Source organism: Bidens hawaiensis, unplaced genomic scaffold, assembly GCF_021521415.1.
Source record: "Bidens hawaiensis isolate Kalapana, Puna unplaced genomic scaffold, B.hawaiensis_p1.1 tig00002717_1, whole genome shotgun sequence".
Lineage (NCBI taxonomy): Eukaryota > Viridiplantae > Streptophyta > Magnoliopsida > Asterales > Asteraceae > Bidens > Bidens hawaiensis.
Window position 1 is genome coordinate 2897642 of NW_027491146.1, and position 8559 is coordinate 2906200.

At 36.3% G+C, this 8559-nt stretch overlaps 1 pseudogene; it reads right to left on the reverse strand.

Annotated features, from left to right (window-relative positions):
- Positions 1–568: 568 nt before the first annotated feature.
- LOC143620867 (epi-neemfruitin B 7-O-acetyltransferse L7AT pseudogene) lies at positions 569–1942 on the reverse strand (annotated as a pseudogene).
- Positions 1943–8559: the final 6617 nt, after the last annotated feature.

Here is an 8559-nt window from a genome sequence, read left to right on the forward strand (position 1 = left end):
TCTTTGTAATCGAACAAAGGGTATTTAATTCCCTTGTATTCACTAATATTTAAATCAAATATTTTCCACTAAACTTTTATTAAATGAAAAATTAACACCAACTAACAGTCATATGTCTCCGCCCTTGAGGCACGGTGCGATAATAGAAAAATAGAAACCTAAGCTTAAAAGAGCGGTAAAATATGCAAGAGAGCTTGTAAAATAATAGAATGCAAGAATCTCTAGTTGATGGACATCTAAAGGCTCGGATGCCTTTGTAACCAAATCCTTGTAACTTATTTTTGTAAATTAAAATCTTTGTGATCGAACAGATGGTATTTAATTCCCTTCTTGATCAACTAATATTCTCAATCAAATATGCTCCACTTCGTAACAAACTTTGATTAAATGAAAAGGCAATACCAACTGACAGTCATATGTCTGCGCCCCTTAGGCATGTTGTGACGACAGGAAAATAGAAACATAAGCTTAAAAGACGGGTAAAATAAGCAAACGAACATGTAAATTTATTTGCCACAATATAAAGTACTAACAACCAAGACGTTGGTTTTTAAGACAGATCTCTAACTCATATGACATGATCATTTGATAGCGGACTTGGATCCACCGAAGCATACGCTAGTAGCTCCGGATTGCACTGTAGAATCTTCAGTTCTTCTTCATCCAAAGTCACCCATGCTTCAACTCCCTCGCCACATTTTGTATCCATTAGAGTCACTAAATTGAAGAACCCCTTGAATCCTTTACCTATGAGGCCAGACACCCAACTTGGCTTTCCCCAACCAAAATCAATATCATTGAAACCCATCTTACACCAACTTGTAAAAATATAATATTCTGTTGGCCCTACCGAGCCGATTTCTCCCATTTGTTGAAGTAACTTATGCATTGTGACGTACCATTCATCACCCTGTGCTTCGTTTACAAACTCATCGTTGACTTTTACAATGCTATCATGCACCTTGTTCACCAAGCTATGCAATGTGGTTTCGTCGTTATCTTTGCACACTGCACTTGAGACCCTCATCATGTTACCAATCAAGTCTTTTGACGTCTTTGTTGGAAGTTTTTTACGAAGATTCAGAGAGTGGTTTAGCCAAGTAGTTTTCTGGATACCATATGCTTCTTTAGATGCTGCTATTGTACACTTCCATAACAAAGCAGATACCACCTCAACTCGTGTTGGTTGTTGCACTCCATTTCTACTAGCCGCAACTTTTAAAGCAGCTATGGAATCCGAACCAAATACGAATCTTTTTGTGATACAAGCCTTCCTTTAGCACTGTTTGATAGCTAACCTGGAATATGTCTCTAAGCCACAAGCTCTCAGCAGGAAAAACTAATGGAGAAATTATCTTTGGATAAGTAACTTCTTCACTTTTGGAAGCCATGTTAGCCCATCCTTTTAGAAAAGTGTAGAGTGCAGCCCCATCAAGGATCTTGTGTGAAACACACAACCCGACAGCGATTCCACCACATTTGAAAATGTTCACTTTAACATTTGTGACACGAGAACCCACACTAGATTGATCAAAACTAGGTTCTAATGGCAAGAACCTGTTAATCAATCCAAGGTCAGGTTTGTGCAAAAAGCCATCAAGACGACCATGAACCAAAACTAAGACATAGTTAGCACCAACGTCGTTACATTCAATTGAATCGCCCTTAAGTGTTCCTGCAAGTGGGTAAAACTGAGTCAAGGTTTCAGATAGTGATTTCTTTAGAACCAATGACCTTTGTAGTGCTTGGAATATGTTATTGTCATTGTCATTGTGATTAGGGTAGTAAAAAACGATTGGTACGTAAGGATATCCAACAAGATAATCTAGGAGAGAAAGATTATATGTTCTCAAGTGGTGCGGTGTTGGGGACGATGGTTTAATGCTCTCTTCGGAAATGATTTCAACTTCCATAGCGTAAGTTAAATGACAGGTTAGTGTTATGGGATGTGTCTAGAAAAGAAGGCAATTGCAATAACTATGCACTTCAAAGTTCCTTTTATAGTTCAATTCGGATATATATTATATTTCTTAAGATTCGATTTCAGTGATTATGATCAACTAAATGGTTCCGATCAAAACTTATGATACTAAAAAGTTGTAACTTCAAAATAAAAGAAAACAAAACGAACAACCATAATATATTTTTCTATGATTTTAATCTATAAAATTGATCATGTTTCTCATTTAAAATAAGCACATGTTAGATGATTGAAAAAATGATATGTTGATATTTTAAAGATGATCAAATTTGACTTTGTTTACTGAGAAATCCTATTCCAAAAATTTCTACATAAATCCCACCGACTCCATCATGTCCAACTTAAAAACCGGTCCGTCTGTTTTTTCTACACCAATAACCAAGCGTCATGTGTAAAAAACCTGCTAAGAATGTTCTCGGCGGCCGGTCAGTGTTCCGACCTTCTGACAAACCAATCCGCCTAGTTTTCAAATCCAGACGCCGTCTAGTTTATTTTGCAATTTCCAGGCGCTTGCATTTCAAATCTCATTTACAAATGAAAACATCCAGAGGGTTGAGAGCCACATCCAGTGGTTGAAGACGGCATTGATAATGTCAAGAAAATAAGATGATATATGTGTATTATAATTGTAAATGTTCATGTTAAAAATGACTAATATGTCTGTTGTTCACAAGATGTTTTTCAATGTCCTTTGATTAAGTTACACTTATATATATTAAGGGGTGCACCCACATAGTAACGGTCGGGGTTCCGGGACCCCCAACATTTTCTAAAAATTTTCTTTGAGACGGTATATAAAAATTTTCTTGGAGTCCATAATAATTATTAGATTGAACACATAGTATTAATCTTAACTTTAGTGGAGTGGTTGGCGTAGGTGTCGCGGTTTACTCAAACAATTAATTTTAAGACTTAAATACCTATAATAAGTACGGGTAAGTAAGGTCGTCTCCACAGGAACTCAAGGAAAGTGCTAATTTATTATTACTAATTTAATTATTAAACTAATGCGGACAGACGATGTCAAGCGCTTCTTAGAAAAAGATTAATTAAAACTAAACAATTACTTAAAAACTTTGTAAACAATATTAATAAAAAGTATTCATTCTAGGTTTAGGTAATGTGCTAATCAACTTAATCCCAGATTTACTTATCTTGATTGCACAGTAATTATTAGACCTAATAGTTTGATTGTGATGACAAACGATACCCTAACCGAATTATTGACACAATTGAACTCGATCTACACAATTACCAATTTATGTTTTATGATAACTAATTAAGTAACATTGACCGATGATTATTAGTTCAATGACAAGAGCCTAACCCTAAATGTTGATGAACAAACCACACAAGTGATGTACTAATCAAAAATCGCAAACAAAAATTGTTTAAACAACCAAGCAATAATTGAACAAGATAAAAGCAATAAAGTCAAATCAAGTTCAAAATATGAAGCATAATAAATCTGGTCTTAAAAGGATTTACACAAAACCCTATGAACAAATGATTTAGCCGAACATGATCATAATGTCAAAATACTTATCTTTGATGAACATGCAAACCCGCGATGAACCGGAAGCTTCGGGATGGCTGGAAACCGTCTTAGCATAGCTCTTCTGCCTCTGGAAGTCGATCTCAGCCGAATGGAGAGGTTAAGGGGTTTATATAAGGCAAACCTAAATTTTTGGCCGACTTAAGCATCTTCGCGTATCGCGAAGATGACAGGGATGCTTCTTCGCGTATCGCGAAAGACAAAATAGTCGCAGCCAGAATTCTACAACTTCGCATATCGCAAAGTTGCCCTTCTTTGCATCTTCGCGTATCGCGAAGATGTAAAACTTCAGATTTTTCTATCTTCTTTTCTTGACTGCCTCGTGATGCGTGCACTTCCATTCTCTCACTTCCCGAACTTCATTTCAAGCCCATAAATATCCTCGTTAAGCTCCATAGCTTCCAATGTCCTGAAAACACATAATGCTTGAAGTACCAATGTTCATTCATTTATTTACCTAAACATAACTAACTAATATATAATAATAACTAACTTTTACCCAACCATCAGTGGTAACTTTAGTCGGTGTTCAAGGATTGTTGAACTCCTATTCTTGTTTCACTATTTGCATTTTTATTTTTAATCTTTAAATTCTACCCGATAGTTAATACTGGATAATAACAGTTAGGTTTTAACTTATAAATAAACCTGATAGCCTTGTACTCTCGAACAGAGGCATGTTGCACAGCCAAAGCCCAAACATGGGACACACATCGCAACCTTCAAATGTGATTCGCTTGTCGCCGACTTGCCGCCATCCTCTACTAGCGAGTCGAATGCCATTGTGGGAAACAACTTAAAAGTTGTAATGTTAATGTTTTCTTATTTAGAGTGACAAGCATATTGTGTGTTTCTAATGAGTAATGCACATATTTTTTTTTATTATGATCGATCAGTGGCGAAACTTGGACTAAGACACGGGGGACGGACTCAGGTATACAAAAATTCACAAACAATGGGGGCCGGACTCAAATTTTTAGCCGAAAAAGCCTAAATTTACACTAAACATAAAAAATTTCGGGCGAAAACGGGTAAATTTATACTACTACTCGAAAAAAACGAAAGGGGGGGGGGGGGGGCGGGGCCACCCCCGACCCAAGTAAAGCTTCGCCAGTGACCATGATACTAGCTTTTGAACCCCGTGTATTACACGGGATTAGTTAAATAAAAATAATAATAAATAAGGTACTCTTTTTTGAAAGAAATGAACAAAATTATAGGTAAGAAGAAAATAAAATATATACTACAAATAATAAGAAGTCTGTAATCTCAAATTTAGAAATTAGAATGAGATGAATCATTATACGTTTACAACAATATACAACATTTGTTAAAATTCTTTTGACACATTACCCATGGATAACTATAATAAATGAGATGAGAGGTTATAAAATTAGAAGGGAAATTATAACCCGTTTGTCAAAATTGTTTTGATCCATGACCCATGGATATGTAGGATAAATAAAATGAGGAATTAGAAAATTATAAAGAAAATTATGCCAAAATTATTTTGACACATGATCCATCGATAGATAAGATGAATGAGATTAAAGATTAGAAAGGAAATTATAACCCATTTAACAAAATGGTTTTGTCCACCACCCATAGATATATAGAATGAATGAGAAGAGAGATTAGAACAAGAATGAATGTGAAATTACCACATCATTCTCATTATTTTCTTTTATTAGTTAGATTAGAGGTTAGATCAAATTAGATTAGATTAGATTGTTTTTTCTTGTGTTTCTCGTCTCGAGTACCCGACTGAACAACAACCGACCTGAAAAATTTGAACACTGAAAAATGAGACCCCATTAAATAAAAGTCTTAGGTCCGCCACTTTTTATATTAATGACGTGCTTGACCATATTTACATTTTGGTTGGTTTCTTTTAATATCATGTATTAGCTTATGTTATAAAATATTTTAATTATAAAATATAATATCTAAAGATAAGTGAAATTATTTTAGTTTTGAATTTAACCTATTAATTTGGATAAATGTGAAGAAAAATGATAAAAATTTGAAAGTACTAAATCAAATTATTTTAGAAAGGCCCTCGGATATTTTACCTGCTCGTTTTGTTTTCAATATTACCATAGAGACATGTGACGATATAATTTAGTGGAATCAATTGGAATTAGTAGGTGTTTGGGTGAGGTTTTAAAACTTGCTTATTTACTTGTTTGCTTTTTGAAAAGCAAAATGTGTTTGGCAAAGATCCTTCAAAAGCTACAAATTGGAGCTTTTCAAAAGTTGTTTTTGCTTTTGCTTTTGCTTTTGCTTTTCAGAAAGCAAATAAGCAAAAAAGCAATTTAAAAAGCTCAGCCTAACACCCTCTTAATATCCAACTGCCGGTGCGTGGAATTGAAAACCAGGCGGACCGACTTGTCAAAAGGTTTGAAAATCAGGCGGCTACCGAGAAACATTCTTGGCAGAACTTATAAATGTGGCGTTCGGTTAGTGGTCTAGAAAAAATCGACGGGCCGGTTGATTTTAAGCTGGAAATTATGAAGCCAATGGAATTTAGGTTTTCAGAATGAAGAATGATCAAATTGGGCACTTTGATCATTTTCCCCGTTTTAAATGCTTGTTCAACAATAGCCGAATTTTATTAACGTTTAAGTTCTAATGTTTTGATTTGATTGCTTGCTTAGTTGCTTTTATTTACGTTTAAGTTCTAATGGATTATTACATACCGGAAGGGATTATAGCTATAATAAATGCTGAGTCAGCAACTCATGATCAAGTGAAGCAGGTTGAAAAAAAATAAAATAAAATAATTGGGGTGGAACTGTTGTTTGGTATGCAGAAATGAATGAGAGTGGAAATATTTATTATATGGGAGTGAAAAAATTAATGTTTGGTTGCTTAATATATGGAATCATTCATTACATATAAATCTCATTCCATCAAAGCCATTCATTCCCACTTTTTTTCTTCCTTCACCCTACTTTCTTAACAACCACCACCACCATTACCATTGCCGCCGCCACCGCCACCGTCGCCACCACCACGGCCGCAACCACCACCACCACCTTACCACCAGCGCTATCACCGCCTCCGCCACCAACGTCACGTAACCACCGTAACCATTCACCGTACCGTTGCCTGACCATCACGTACCACCACCATCACTGTTACCGCCTAACCACCACCACTTGACCGACACCACCTGACCGCCACCACAATCGTCGTTGCGCTACCATCGCCATCACTACCAATGCTACCACTGCCACCTCCCCAGCACCATAACCACCGCACTTGCCGCCTGACCGCAACCACCGCCATCATCGCCACCGCTACCACCATTTTTGTCACCGAAGCCACCACCATCACCGTCGTCATTGCAGTTATTTTTGTATTTTGGTAAAAAAAAAATTATTTTGATGTGCGCTCAATTTTATGTGAATCAACTTTCGGTATGCATCTTGTCCAGTGTTTTATATAATTATCAAGTTCAAATTTTATGATTGTTTTGACTTTTGAGAGACTTGGATTTAATAAGGTGGAGTGACTATTTTCTTCGTATTTTAAAATTTTGTAAAATTTTACACGTTTACAACCTTTTACTTTAACAATTTTTATATCATTTTCGAGTTTTATGTGTTCATGAAATACATCTGCTTAAGTTTCATATTACGTTACAAGTTCATGATTACATATTGTTATATTTCAAATTAATGATTAAAAGACATGCCAAGTTTAAGCCCACACCCAAGTTACATGTTCATGTTTATTATGAATTAGGTTTTACCAACACATGAGTTTTATCGACTTATTGTTGCAGCGCCCTATATCGACAATGCTCAGAGTTTACCAACTGAACAAATGTCGTTCTTTTATATTTTAATGTTTTATGTGTAATCAACCGGACCCACAGTAATGCACAACTGCAAACGTGACATAAACATATTCGACCTTTCCGATGCGTTATTCGACTTGCCCGGCGCAACCCACCAGGTAAAATAACTTGTTAAAGTATAGTTTTTGTGAAGCACATCGGTGGAATCAAGGTCAAAGGATCGAAATCTACCCCTTCAACAGAAATCTAGGGTTTACGAGGTAACGTTTGCTTTCTCTAGGATCCTGATTTAGTGGATCGAAATGCATGAGATTTTGAAAGATTGATATTTTTAAGATATGGATTCATACATTTTGTAAATCTAATCGATTCAAGGTTTTAGTTTTGAGATTCGCCATTTGAGCTCTAGATCTAGAGTTCTCAGTTCATCTGGTACGTTTAGTATATTTCATGTAGAATTGTCACACCCTCAGAATCCACTAACGGAGTTTTACCGTCAGAGGGTGTGAACTGGCAGGATCGGAATCATTAGTTATAATCAAACCAAAGAAAAACGTTTAAATGTAAATAAGTGCGGAAGCGTAAAACCTTAATTCAAAAGTTGCGTCACGCAGGACGACTTAAAACCAAATATAACTGTTAAAATTAAGTTTGCAGAATAAAGATGTTTTCAATTAATGCATGCTCCTAAACCGCGCGCCCGCCTCGGCTACCTGAGAATAACATACTAAAAGTGTCAACACAAGGTTGGTGAGTTCACAAGTTAAATAAGATAAATCGTTTAGCGTTTTGCGTAACCTCGTTACGGCGTTTAAGTGTTGCGTAACCACGTTACGACGTTTAAGTGTTGCGTAACCACGTTACGACGTTTAAGTGTTGCGTAACCACGTTACGACGTTAAAGTGTTGCGTAACCACGTTACGGCGTTTCAGTGTTTTGCATTACCAGATAGTGTTATGTCAAATTATATATCGATAGGTAGCTAATCTATACAACAAGTATCGCTAAGTGGTTCGCGACCGAAGCTGACTGTTTATCAAGTGCCCGTCACCAGGTCATTCCAGACCATGGTAAGTGTTAGCCAAAATTACACCCACTCAACCTCCAGTTGAGCTTAGCGTCGGGTGGGGTTTGTCAAACCCAGTAGTACTACTCAACAGTGACTCGCTATTCCAAATATTAACCGGTCCGATGTGTGGGACTTCAAATGTTACGTTT